Source organism: Lactuca serriola, chromosome 5 (genome assembly GCF_051521515.1).
Source record: "Lactuca serriola cultivar US96UC23 chromosome 5, Lser_US96UC23_V15, whole genome shotgun sequence".
NCBI lineage: Eukaryota > Viridiplantae > Streptophyta > Magnoliopsida > Asterales > Asteraceae > Lactuca > Lactuca serriola.
Window position 1 is genome coordinate 341,144,344 of NC_136412.1, and position 12,241 is coordinate 341,156,584.

Sequence of the window (12,241 nt, forward strand, 5' to 3'; positions counted from 1 at the left end):
ATGGTCACAGAATCATTAATTTAGATAAAATCATAACATAAAATGATTTTAACAAATAAAATAGAAATAATAATTTTTTTTCGAGAAAATAACTTATTTGTCAATCTTTTTAGACTTAATGATAGATGCTTTTTAACTGTTACAATTTATTGAAAAATCAATTCTAAGTTCCGTTTTGGAGTTCTTAGTTTTAGATATAAGTTATATGATGTTTCATGCATGAAAATTAGACTTCTTTTTATATAACTTTATAACTAAAATGTTTATGTACTTCTTAAGATGCTATTAGGATCACAAAAAAAAATATTTTAATCAAATTTACCCTCAATATCAACTTTTTATTCATAGTAAATTCATTGCTTCATCATTCGGGAAAAAAAATCATTCAGGAAAAAAAACCGTGCAACTGTGTGTGCATACTTCAACCTACAATCAAACATACCAAATTATAATATACTATAATTGAGAGTATAATGTTATAAATGGTTAGATTTTCAAAGTAAATTGTTTTAATATAAGAAAATTTTGGAAGTATAATGTTACAAGTGGTATCAAGTAAAAGCACGATGTCTAAAGTGTTTAGATTTCAAAGTACAATGTCAAAATAGAAAAAAAAAAAAATAAAGGTACAATATCTAAATATGTTAGATTTTCAATGCAATGTTTTAATTAGAAAAAGAATTGAAAGGTACAACGTTTTGAAAGTATAGAGTGCTATACGTTGTTACCTTTTAAAAGTACATCTCAATAAGAAAATTTTAACCTAATCTTTCAACCCACGATATCTTTCTCAGGCAACCAGAAATAGTATAATTAATAATGGATAAAGTATAATGGTTAGAAAACAAAAAAATATTTTCTTAACAAATACAATAATTAAGAAGGTGAGGAAGCGATTACCTTGCCTTGTTTATCTGGTCTGAAACAACTGATAAGAAATGATTGAACATCACCTAACTTCAGAGCACATCCACTCTACAAATTTGTGAAACATAATTAAAATATAATGAAGTATGTCACCAAATGGAACAAAGACTTGCTAGCTAACCTTTGACAAACAAATTGTCACATCATCCAATCCAGGTTTACTATCTCAAATACTTTATCATTGCAACACTTTTTTGAAAAAGAAAAACAAAAAAAGGGTTATGTACCCATTGAAAAAACTATCAAAATAAGTTACCAAATTTAGCAATGCCAAAAAAAAAAAAGGAAACTTGGACTGCTTCAAGGCCCTGTCATCATAAACATGACTAATGAAACTGGAAAGGGTCAAGGGAGGCAAAAAGAATTCCAAAGAAATATGAAATTTATTTAGAGAAATTTCACTTAAAAGATGGAGACAAAATTCACATCTAAAATCAAGGTTACTTGCTGTTGTGCAGAGCGCTTGTAAGTTAAACAAATAATATGATTAAATGAAAACCATGCAAATGATTTCTTTGTTTTCTCTTTCTTCAGACTTTGACTTCTCAAAGAACTTGTGTGATGAGGAATGAATTAGATTTAAAGAAACAAGATGAAGATACTGGTCAACTTTACCAAAAGAGCTAATGGCATGCTTAAATAAAATGGAAAAATCTCGGGGCATAAGATAGTGTTTTGATAAAGTATGATGGTTAGAAAACAAAAAATTTTCTTAACAAATACAAGAGAAACTAAATAATTAACAAGGTGAGGAAGCAAATGAATACCTTGCCTTCTTTATCTGCTCACCTAACTTTAATAAATAGTAGTTCATTTAGAACTAACTTACTGCCCTATATGAAAATGGACATATGAATCCATTTATGTATTATGCACAAATCACATGTTTTATCTGATACAAAAAAGGTGGAACTTATCAGAAGCACACAAACTTATAAAGAAGAGTAAAATACACTTTTGGTCCCTGATTATAGCTAATTAATGAATTATGAATTGGGTAGTCTTATTTGAGATTCTTGTAACAATAATTTTTGAAGTTTTGGTCATAGCATTATTGTCATTTTACTTGGAACAAGGATCAAAAACATTACAAAGCTCAAAACGAGGACCAAAATTGTAATATTACTAAAAAACAGATAGATAGATAAAGCATTCATATATTGTTTTAAAATATTGTTACGGAATCATTGATATTCGATAATGAAAATTATCTATCTATTAAGTACTAATAGTAAAACAAAAATATGTAGTATTAAAGTATTAACATATGATCCAGTAACAAAAAATTTCACATATGATATAGATGAAGTATGTTGAAATCAGTCTCAATCTAAGTCTAAGGATTATACATACATTAATTTGCACTTCATCTTTGTAGTAAGTAGCCCTGGAAAATCTATCCAATTATAGCAATGTCATCAAGATGAAAAGCGATGCCCTTATATGCAATGTTTTAATTAGAAAAAGAATTGAAAGGTACAACGTTTTGTAAGTATAGAGTGCTATATGTCGTTACCTTTGATATGTACATCTCAATAAGAAAATTATAAACTGTAATCTTTCAAACCACGATATCTTGGGAAGTAAAATAAAATATACAATGTCTTAATAGGTTAGATACTGAAGATATAATGCTATAATTGGTTACAATTTATTTACACAGTGTCTTAATACAAGAAATAATAAAAGTAAAATGTCTTAATCGGAAAAAAATTAAGTGTTAAGTAAACTGTAAATTTGGTCCCTGTTGGAAAAGTAAATATCTTAAAACAGAAAAGTTAGAAGTAAATATTTAAATTGGTTCAAGTTTGAAAGTATAATCTTATAATTTGGTAGATATTCAAAGTATAATAATAAAGGTTTTAATGGGATAAAATGCTTTAATAGAAAGAAGATTAGAAGTACAACGCCTTAAAAAACATTTCCATATTGATTTTAGCTTTGTAATTTTTAAGATTTGGGGTGGCTAGATTTTGGATTTCCTACTAAAGTGTTTGATCTCGATATTTTGTTTCATCTTATAAACTTAGAGGTGGGTTTTTATTTTGTTTTTCAGTGGTTGGAGTTTTAGGAATTCCATTTAAAGGGTTTTGAAGTCGATTTCTATGTTGAAGGGTTTAATATCTCAAGCTTTTTAGGTTCGATCTCCCGCAAAAAGGTTGAAGTTTGGGGATTTGGGGATTAATAAACAAGCAGTAAGTATTTATTACGTTTAGATTTGTTTTTTTTTATTAAAATATCAGTAATAATATTTTTTGTTTAGGGACCTTAGATGTACAAATAAAAGTGCAATGACTACTTTGGAATGCCATGTCTTTATAGGAAATGAAAGTTATAAGAGAAAGTAATATGACATAAACTCTAACCAATATCAAACATGTTTAGATTTTCAATTTACAATGTCTTTTCAGGTTAGAGTTTTAAAATGCAAAGCGAGTAAACATAGTTGAAAAAACAATGTTTTAATTGAGTAGATTTTGATAATATGAAAAGATAATTGAAAGTACAGTTGCTTAATAGGAAAAAAAATCCACTTCAAAGTAAAATGACCAAAAAGAAGAAAAATTAAAAATATAAGGTCTTATAAGTTAGATATTGAAAATATAGCGCTATAATAGAAAGTATAGTGTTGAAAATGGTTAGATTTTCAATATATAATGTCTTAATCGGAAAAATATGAAAGTAAAAGTTGGTAACCAGAACCAAACAAGATTAGATTTTCAAAGTGCAATAACTTAATTGGAAAAAAAAAATGCTATTTGTAACAAAATCAAACAATTTACCTCTTCAACCCCCAAAGGATGCTGCTGTGGCTTTCCCCAGCCCAGTGATAATTTATCAAACTGCCAAAAATAAATGTAAATGAATAATACTAAGTTTGTCATGATAGAGTAACAATTATATGAAAGCAAATCCTAATTATTTTTGGTTCAAAAGCTTCTTTTCTTAATTTATTTTTTTGATAAAATTACCTCGAGAGGGTCAGGGGGATAATATTTGGGAACTATGGTGGCATTATCGGGGGCCATTTCGAGAAATTGGCGGTCTTTGGAATCCCATATAATTCGACTCCTTTCATTTTGACCATGGCTTTGACTTTGACCATGACCATCAACAGAAGAGTTGAGAAACTTTTCTAAATCTTGAATGGAAAGATCTCGGGCAGGGCAGGGTTGTAAGTTTTTTTGGCTCTGCCTGCTGCCCAAATGATTGTCTTCTAATTGTTATCAGAGAATGAAGATGAAGGTGTTCCATTTGCAAGAGATTTTGGAAGGAGCTTAATTCAATGAAGACAAAGAGGGTCTTGAAAGTTATTCACAGGAAATACATCCACGTCTTCTGATGATCTGAAACAAAAAATGACTTATTATGAACACCAATATCTTTTAAACACATCATATATCAGACGCAATTTTTTTAAGGAAAGATATGAATTTTGTTGGCCTTACTTGGAACATGGAAAAAGTGTTTACAGTTTGTTTTTGATTCCTCTGATTCGCATTATAATATCATAGCATTTGCATCATCCACATCCACATCAATCTTCAAAACATACCCATTATAAAAAGTAGCTAATTAGAAAGAGAAATATCATCATAAACCCTCGCAAAAAAAAGTATACCTCCATTCAACAATGAGCTCAATATCAAGTTCCTCCATCATCAATGACTTGTAGCTTTTAGCAGTGAAGCATACAAAGATCCCATGAAGTGCCACCAGAAATAGTATTATATAATGGAAAATTCCCAGGCATAAGATTTGTGAGGTTTGATAAAGCATGATGGTTAGAAAACTCATATTCTCAAAACAAAATATTTTCTTAACAAATACAAGAGAAAAAAAAAACACGTAACTAAATAAATAAGAAGGTGAGATATTACAGGAGGAAGCGAATACCTTGCCTTGTCATCCAACAATTTCAAGTTGCCCTACACGAATGATAATACTACAGTAATTAAGTCAAAAAGAAACAGCAGTTTTGACATGATACAATAAAGAAATCATTATCATCAGCTTAATTTGGAAAAAGCATAAACTTCAAGTTTCTTACTCCTTGATAAAACCCAACTGAGCCACCATAGTACACCAATATGATCTGGTTATATGTGTGCCAAAGGAAGATAAGATATATAACTGAAATAAGCATGGAGAGTATTACAACAAAACAATGATGAAACAATTGCCATTTACTTAAACATCCGATTGATAGAACTCAAGACTTCCACCACAAACATTTGCAATTAGGTTTCCATGGGAAAGTACTACAGTCACCTTCCTTATCTTTGGTATAGGAAAAGGAATAATTTCCACTTATAGTAAGAAAAGGTTCAACTTTGGTAGACTTGAAAAGATTTTTTTTTAAAAAAAACATAAGTGGTTTTGGTGGACAAAAAGTAGGATGTTGTAATAAATAAATCATCAAGTGTGTTGCTATTTTGAGAAATATGATTGTCATATACTCTACACAATTATACATCGAACCAATGATAATGGAAGTTTATTTCCTTAAAAAGCATCCTACTGAAACACTAACTGGAAAATGGAATAAAAACATTTTAGAAAATGCCCAACAAAAACAGATGCGAAAGACATAAAACACAAGAATAACTCAAAAGCAGATGCAATTAGAGACTACCTGTGCATTATTCAGCTGATGAAACTACATAACACAGGGCTTGTCTCCATAACCTTTTTATTTTTCAAAGAGACTCTTAAACATTGAAAAAAAATACTACTTCTATTTGCGTTTCTTAAATAATGAAATAATTTACCTCGTCAGGAGTTTCCTCATGTCTATCAGAGCAGCACACATTTATCAACGAAATTCTTACATTGGCTTTGATTGACGACTACAAGCCACAATTTCTAATGTATGTTTAACTGCCACATCAAACCTTCCAAGAAAAGAATACCACCTGTGTCCAAAGAGGGTAATAATGTAATTTCAACCAATTAATGCGTATTATAACAAACTTGAATGACTAATTCATTTAGAACTAACTTACTGTCCTGATTCCTATATGAAAATGGACATGATCCTGCATATGAATCCATGTTGTTCTTTTAAAAATAGAAAGAGCATTTCTGTATGCACGAATCACATGTGTTTATCTGATACAAAAAGGCGGAATTTGTCAGAAGAATATAAAGCACACAAACTTAGAAAGAAGAGTAAAATACAAGTTTGGTCCGTCCCTGGTGATAGCTAATTTATGAACTTGGGTCCTTATTTGAGGTTCTTATAACAGTTCTGGTCCTGTTCCAAGTAAAGTTGCATATTTTTGTCACCAAATACAGCTTTTTTTACAATTTTGGCCCCAAAATTAGTCATTTTACTTGGAACAAGGATCTAAAACATTACAAACCTCAAAAAAGGACCAAAATTGAAAACTATATGATACCATCTCTGTGGGTCAATATCTGCCTACTCCCCAGCATCTTCATTTCCATGTCCTATTTCAATAATAAAAAAGGTTATTTGGAGTATAATGCTATAAATAGCAACCAAAATCAAACATGTTTAGATAGGTAAAGAGATCTATCTAAGTATGTTGCCATAATGAGTAAGAAATTGTAAGTATGTATGGCTTTTATCTTTAAAGAAATATAAGTATGTTGCTATTATGGGTAAAAAGTAAAGTATATTGCCTACATTGGTAAAATAAATGAAGTATGTCGCTATTTCCTGAAATGTACCCTATATATAAAAAATTAAAAACAAGTGTGTGTTACCTCTTCAACCCCTAACAGATGCTGTTGTGGCTTTCCCCACACCAGTGATAATTTATTAAACTGCCAAAAATAAATGTAAATGAATAATAATAAGTTTGTCATAGTAGAGTAACAATTATATGAAATTATTTTTGGTACAAAAGCAGCTTTTCTAAATTTATTTTTTTGATAAAAATTACCTCGAGAGGGTCAGAGGGTATTTGGGAACTATGGTGACCTGACATCATTGGGGGCCATTTCGAGAGGCTGGTGGTCTTTGGAAGCCCATATATTTCCCCTCCTTTCATTTTTGACCTTGACTTTGATCAGGGCTTTGACTTTGACCGTGACCATATATAGGGCAGGGTCGTGGGTTTTTTTGCCTTAGCCTGTTGTTTTTCTGCTTGCTGCTCGAATGAATGTCTTCTGAAGTAGTATCTGTATCAAGCCTCTCCTGATTGTTATCAGAGAGAGAGAGAGAGACTCTGAATGAAGATGAAGGTGTTCCATTTGCAAGAGATTTTAAAAAGTTATTCACAAAAAATACATTTCGTGAATAACATATATGGCAGATAATTTTAAAAAAGATTCTATTTATAAGGATTTAGGGTTTAGTTATGCTCCTTCAACATATATGACAGATTTTTAACGAAAGGAGAAATTTCCTTGAAAATGGAAATGAAAGAGATGACAAAATGGTCATTCTTATAAATTTAACATCTATGTTGATAGAGTTGATGACCCGGGTACTAAACAGCATTATGTAACTATGAAATTAAGGACCAAAACTGCAAAAATATTTCTTTTTGGAACTAAACCACCAACCTGTCAATAAGGACATGTTTAACAAAATCATACCTCCATTCAACTATGAGCTCAATATCGGGTTCACAGTCTATTGTCTTTATCATCATCAATGACTTCTAGCTTTAGCAGTGAAGCATATAAAGATGCATATTTCAAGACCTGCCACCAGAAATAGTATTATTAATAATGGTTAGAAAACAAAAAATATTTTCTTAACAAATACAATAATTAAGAAGGTAAGGAAGCAAATACCTTGCCTTGTTTATCTGGTCTGAAACAACTGATAAGAAATGATTGAACATCACCTAACATCAGAGCACATCCACTCTGCAAATTTGTGAAACATAATTAAAATATAATGAATTTTGAATTTTGAATACAGGGCATTTTGAATACTATTATAGATAGATGATGAATTTTGAATACAGGGCATTTCCAGTTACACGTTGTAGAATCCCTATTCTAATAAATGAATAGTTTTAATCTCCTTTTGCCATGTGTCACTCTAATATAACTCCTCATTAATATTATGTCATATGTCATGTAGGAAACTCATTTCAAAATTCAAATTTACATTTTCTAATTATATGTTAAATTTGAAGTTATAATAGCTTTAAAATTTTGATATATCTCTTAATTAATAATTTATTTTAAATAATTGATTAATAATTATAAATTTTTATTATGAAAATTTAATTGATTTTACAACTCGTGGTTCCCACGGGTTTTAATTGTAATATTGTTACACAATCATTGATCTTCGATAAAGAAAATTATCTATTAAGTACTAATAGTAAAACAAAAATATCTATTACATGATCCAGTAACAAAAATTGTCACCAGAAATCCATACTTTCTTAACATATGTTAAGTATGTTGCTATTTCCTGAATTTATCCTATAACAAATTAAAAACAAACTAGGGTTTAGACCATCCGCGCGTTGCTACGGAAGATCCGGTATGTTAAAAAATGTAGTTTGACACCATATATACCATTGAGATAATTAAATCATGTAAAGTGGAACACAAAAATATCAAAATAAAATATGGATACAAACAATTGACATTATAATGTATAAAATACTAATAATTTAACTTTAAAATTATAATGGGTGAAAACTGTTAAATAAAAATTAATTAAGGAGAAAGAATATAAATATATATAAATTTTAAAACTATAAGGATAAAAACTGTTATATCAAAATTAGTTCAGGGTACAAAATATAAAAAAAAAATAAAAGTAAAGGGAGAAAAATGTAAAAAGAACCCCAAGTATGAAAACTTAAAAAATGACTATGCTTATGTGGAATGAATAGTGAATTGCTTCACATACCTATTTTGGTTATATATATATATATATATATATATATATATATATATATATATATATATATATATATATATATATATATAATATGTTAGCTAGGCAACCTCTTCAATCTAAATAAATGCCAAAAGTAATATTATCTTTGTCATGATAGGGTAACAATTATATGAATTATTTAATTTAGTACAAAGTGGCTTTTCTTAATTTATTTTTTGATATGAATTACCTCGAGAGGGTGACAGGGTGAACTATGCAGGCATCATTTTGAGAGACTTTCTCCTCATTTCATTTTGACCTTGACTTTGACTTTGAGACTTACCTGAATCGAAAGATCTTGGGGTTAAAAACTGCAATTGTGTCCCATTGAAATCAGTCTCAATCTGAGTCTAAGGATTACACATACATTTGCTATAAATGGGTAAATTTTTTAAACTACAATGTCTTAATAAGAAAAAGATAAAAGTACAATATTGTAATAGAACGAAATGAAAATAGGATGCAAAATCTTGAAATATTAAACCCCATGCTTGTTTTAAAAATATTTAATTTTAAATTAAAGAAATCTACAATAATGAGATAGAATAAATACCCAGTTGTTGGCGAAACTATGACATCAACTTTCTTCAAGATCTCCATATGATAGTACGCAGAATTTCTATTTTTTATTTTTTTTTAAAATCTACTTTAACTTGTAATATGTAAAGTACATTGCTATTAAGAGAAAGAAACAGAGTATATTAGAATACATTTCTAATCCCTATAAATTCCCCTTGATAAGGTTAAAACTACATTAATACACGAATATCATCATTGAAAACAACATGGGGTGCACTGTTTTTTGAAAGAGGATCAAAGACATTAGTCAAAATTTTGAATATGACCCCTCATTAATCAACTTACCAGCTAACCTGAATAAGCACCTTCTCACAATAATTATTCTTCACAGTAGAGCTTATTCCTAACAAACGAAAAAACTATTTAATTAAATAATTAATAACTTTTGTAGAATTAGAGAGAAAAATAACAATCCCACTTGCCAATTCGCTCTCTTTTGCCTTAGACATGGAATGATGGAATAGGTTTATTGTAATGTAAAGGTTATAACTACCTCTAATAGGGAAAGCCTTCTCTCCTTGAAACTTTGCGTAATTCTTTCTTTTTGCTTTAAGTAAAAAAGAAACAGCCTTACTGAATTAAGTCTTGTTCAGTTGTTCTGATTAAGAACATTCAGTCAAAACTAATAAAGTGCAAAATTAATCCATGAGTCCAATGTTAGCTTCTCATCCATCCTATATAAGATATCATGAGTCATTTATCAGTAACAAATACATAGAGAATTTCACATATAAATTAGTTTTACACTTAACCTGAGCCCTGTTCTACGTCACACAATCACATACACCAGATAATAAGGCTAAATGCAATAAATACAGACATTGTTTTGTTAGTTTGTTTACACTAAAATGTCAACTAGTCATCAATTAGCAAAACATAAGCAAATAGGAGTGGGTTTTACTAGAAAGTAGAAACCCCAACGAGAAGAGGGAAAAATAAAATAAGATTAAAAAAATAGCAATCAACCTTCGGTTCTTTCTTATTCAAACAACTATTTTATATTTAAAAGGAAATCACAATACCTTAATCACAAAAACAAAAAACAAAAACAAAAACAAAAAACAAAAAAAAAAAAAAAAAAAAAAAAAAAAAAAAAAAAAAACCTAGCAAAAACTTACAATGATCTTGATAATTTTTTGGACAAGAGAGATGAATGAGAGTATCCTGCGAAGGTTGGGGGTGTTTACGTCTCCGGTAGTGTAGTTACATAGATCGCTACGGGTTTGGTTGTGTTTGGGTTTGTTGAGAGCGGAATGATGAATATAACGCTCGACTACAAACCAGTCCTTTCGAATTCCAAGGGCTTCTTAGATCTCCGGCGAAGGAAGGTGGTTCTTTGGTCTCCGGGGAGCGGAGATCGCCATGGGTCTCCCGGGTTGGGTATGTTAGAGCGGGATAGCTGAAGAACAAGCCAACTCTTTCGACTTCCAACGGTTAAATATTATAAATGCTTTCCAAAATTAACATTTTCTAAATTACACCCTCATGAAAGCAACATATCAAATCTTAAACTTATTAATATGCTTAATTCTCGTTTTGTAAACAATTAAAATTTATTAAAATGTTTGTTTATTAATCGTTTTGGGCATTGCAATTTTCAAATAAATATTTTATCTTGTTTTCACTTAAATTAGTCTATGACCTCGAGGCTAAAATATTAATTTTAATAAATATTTATATTTATATGTGAATATAAGTTGATTCATTTGATTTTCTTTTTACAGTCTCAACATTTTAATCATACATAAATGGATTTATGGATAGATTCACTGGTGAATTTACTTATATTTGTATTTTTGCTATATTATAAAACATATTTGACAAATCTTGAAATTTAAGAAATAGACAATGTAATGTTTTATGTACAAACAAGTAACAAGTAATATTTTTATGGAATGCGAAATCACCATTAATTGTTACCAAATTTGGATACAGTGGATTGAATAGTTGATTATAAAAATTAAAATTGTCAAAAACGTATCAATTTGTTTATCTTTTCGTTGATGTTAAAAATTAAGATTTTGTAATTTTTTTTCTAAATTGTTTGGTTGCGCGAGAATTGGTAAATTGAATTCTATTGTGTATTATCAAATATTGGGAAGGCTAATTATATCACAACAAATTAATTACGTTGTCATGAATTTTTATCTTGTACCAAAGCTCAAAAACTAAAACTTTAAAGTACAAGTACTAAAATTGTAAAGTACAAGTATTACAAAAGCATACCTTTTTTTATTAAAATCCTGCGGAAGCTTGATTATAAAATGATGGTTGTAATGGGGTTTTCAATGGTATTTTACAACCGATACAAATGCCTTTATATAGGCGAAACACATAGAAATGGCATATGGAATATGCCAAAAACATAAAGGAATAAACCATAGCATATGTCAGGGAATATTCTCGAATATGTTTTATAATATAGTAGTGTGAGGGCAAAGAGTGGGTTAAGAGATCGGTCGGAGACATTTTCTTGTGGAAGATCGATCGGAGAAGTAGTGTGAGGGCAGAGAGTGGGTTAAGACATCGGTCGGAGACATTTTCTTGTGGAAGATCGAATATTTGGTGATATTGCGATTTTATTGTAGGAGAAAAGAGGATCGGCGATGATATTAGGGTTTTTGGGGTATTAGAGTGTGGGAGATAGAGATATAGAAAAGAACGACGGTAATAAGGTAGAGGATAACATGGCGGCCTTTCAAACTTTTTGGATTTTCGTTTCCCCCCAGCTGCAAAAGAAGGGAACACGCGTTTCATTAAAAATATAAAGCGACATCTCCACGACACCCATCTTTAAATAAGTGCCCTCCGCGTTTTTAATTTTTTTTTTTGGACACTAATTTTAGGGCACGC

At 29.7% G+C, this 12,241-nt stretch overlaps 1 long non-coding RNA gene across 7 annotated transcripts; it reads right to left on the minus strand.

Moving 5' to 3' along the window:
• Positions 1-322: 322 nt before the first annotated feature.
• On the minus strand, positions 323-10,793 carry LOC145055380 (uncharacterized). Of its 7 annotated transcripts, none has more exons than XR_013685162.1 (19): positions 10,507-10,793; positions 9,882-10,062; positions 9,363-9,731; positions 9,000-9,092; positions 7,699-7,773; positions 7,498-7,605; positions 6,840-7,093; positions 6,661-6,720; positions 6,330-6,381; positions 5,934-6,039; positions 5,700-5,843; positions 5,564-5,616; positions 4,979-5,061; positions 4,550-4,856; positions 4,377-4,470; positions 3,900-4,274; positions 3,711-3,770; positions 901-975; positions 323-426 (listed from the first exon to the last, which is right to left on the minus strand). It is a non-coding gene; the product is annotated as an uncharacterized LOC145055380 (long non-coding RNA). The 7 variants fall into 7 exon arrangements; XR_013685168.1 differs by lacking the exon at positions 323-426 and adding an exon at positions 1,695-1,819 and having other exon boundaries at positions 622-975; positions 9,674-9,731; XR_013685167.1 differs by lacking the exon at positions 323-426 and adding an exon at positions 1,049-1,819 and having other exon boundaries at positions 622-975; positions 9,674-9,731.
• Between the last annotated feature and the right edge of the window lie 1,448 nt (positions 10,794-12,241).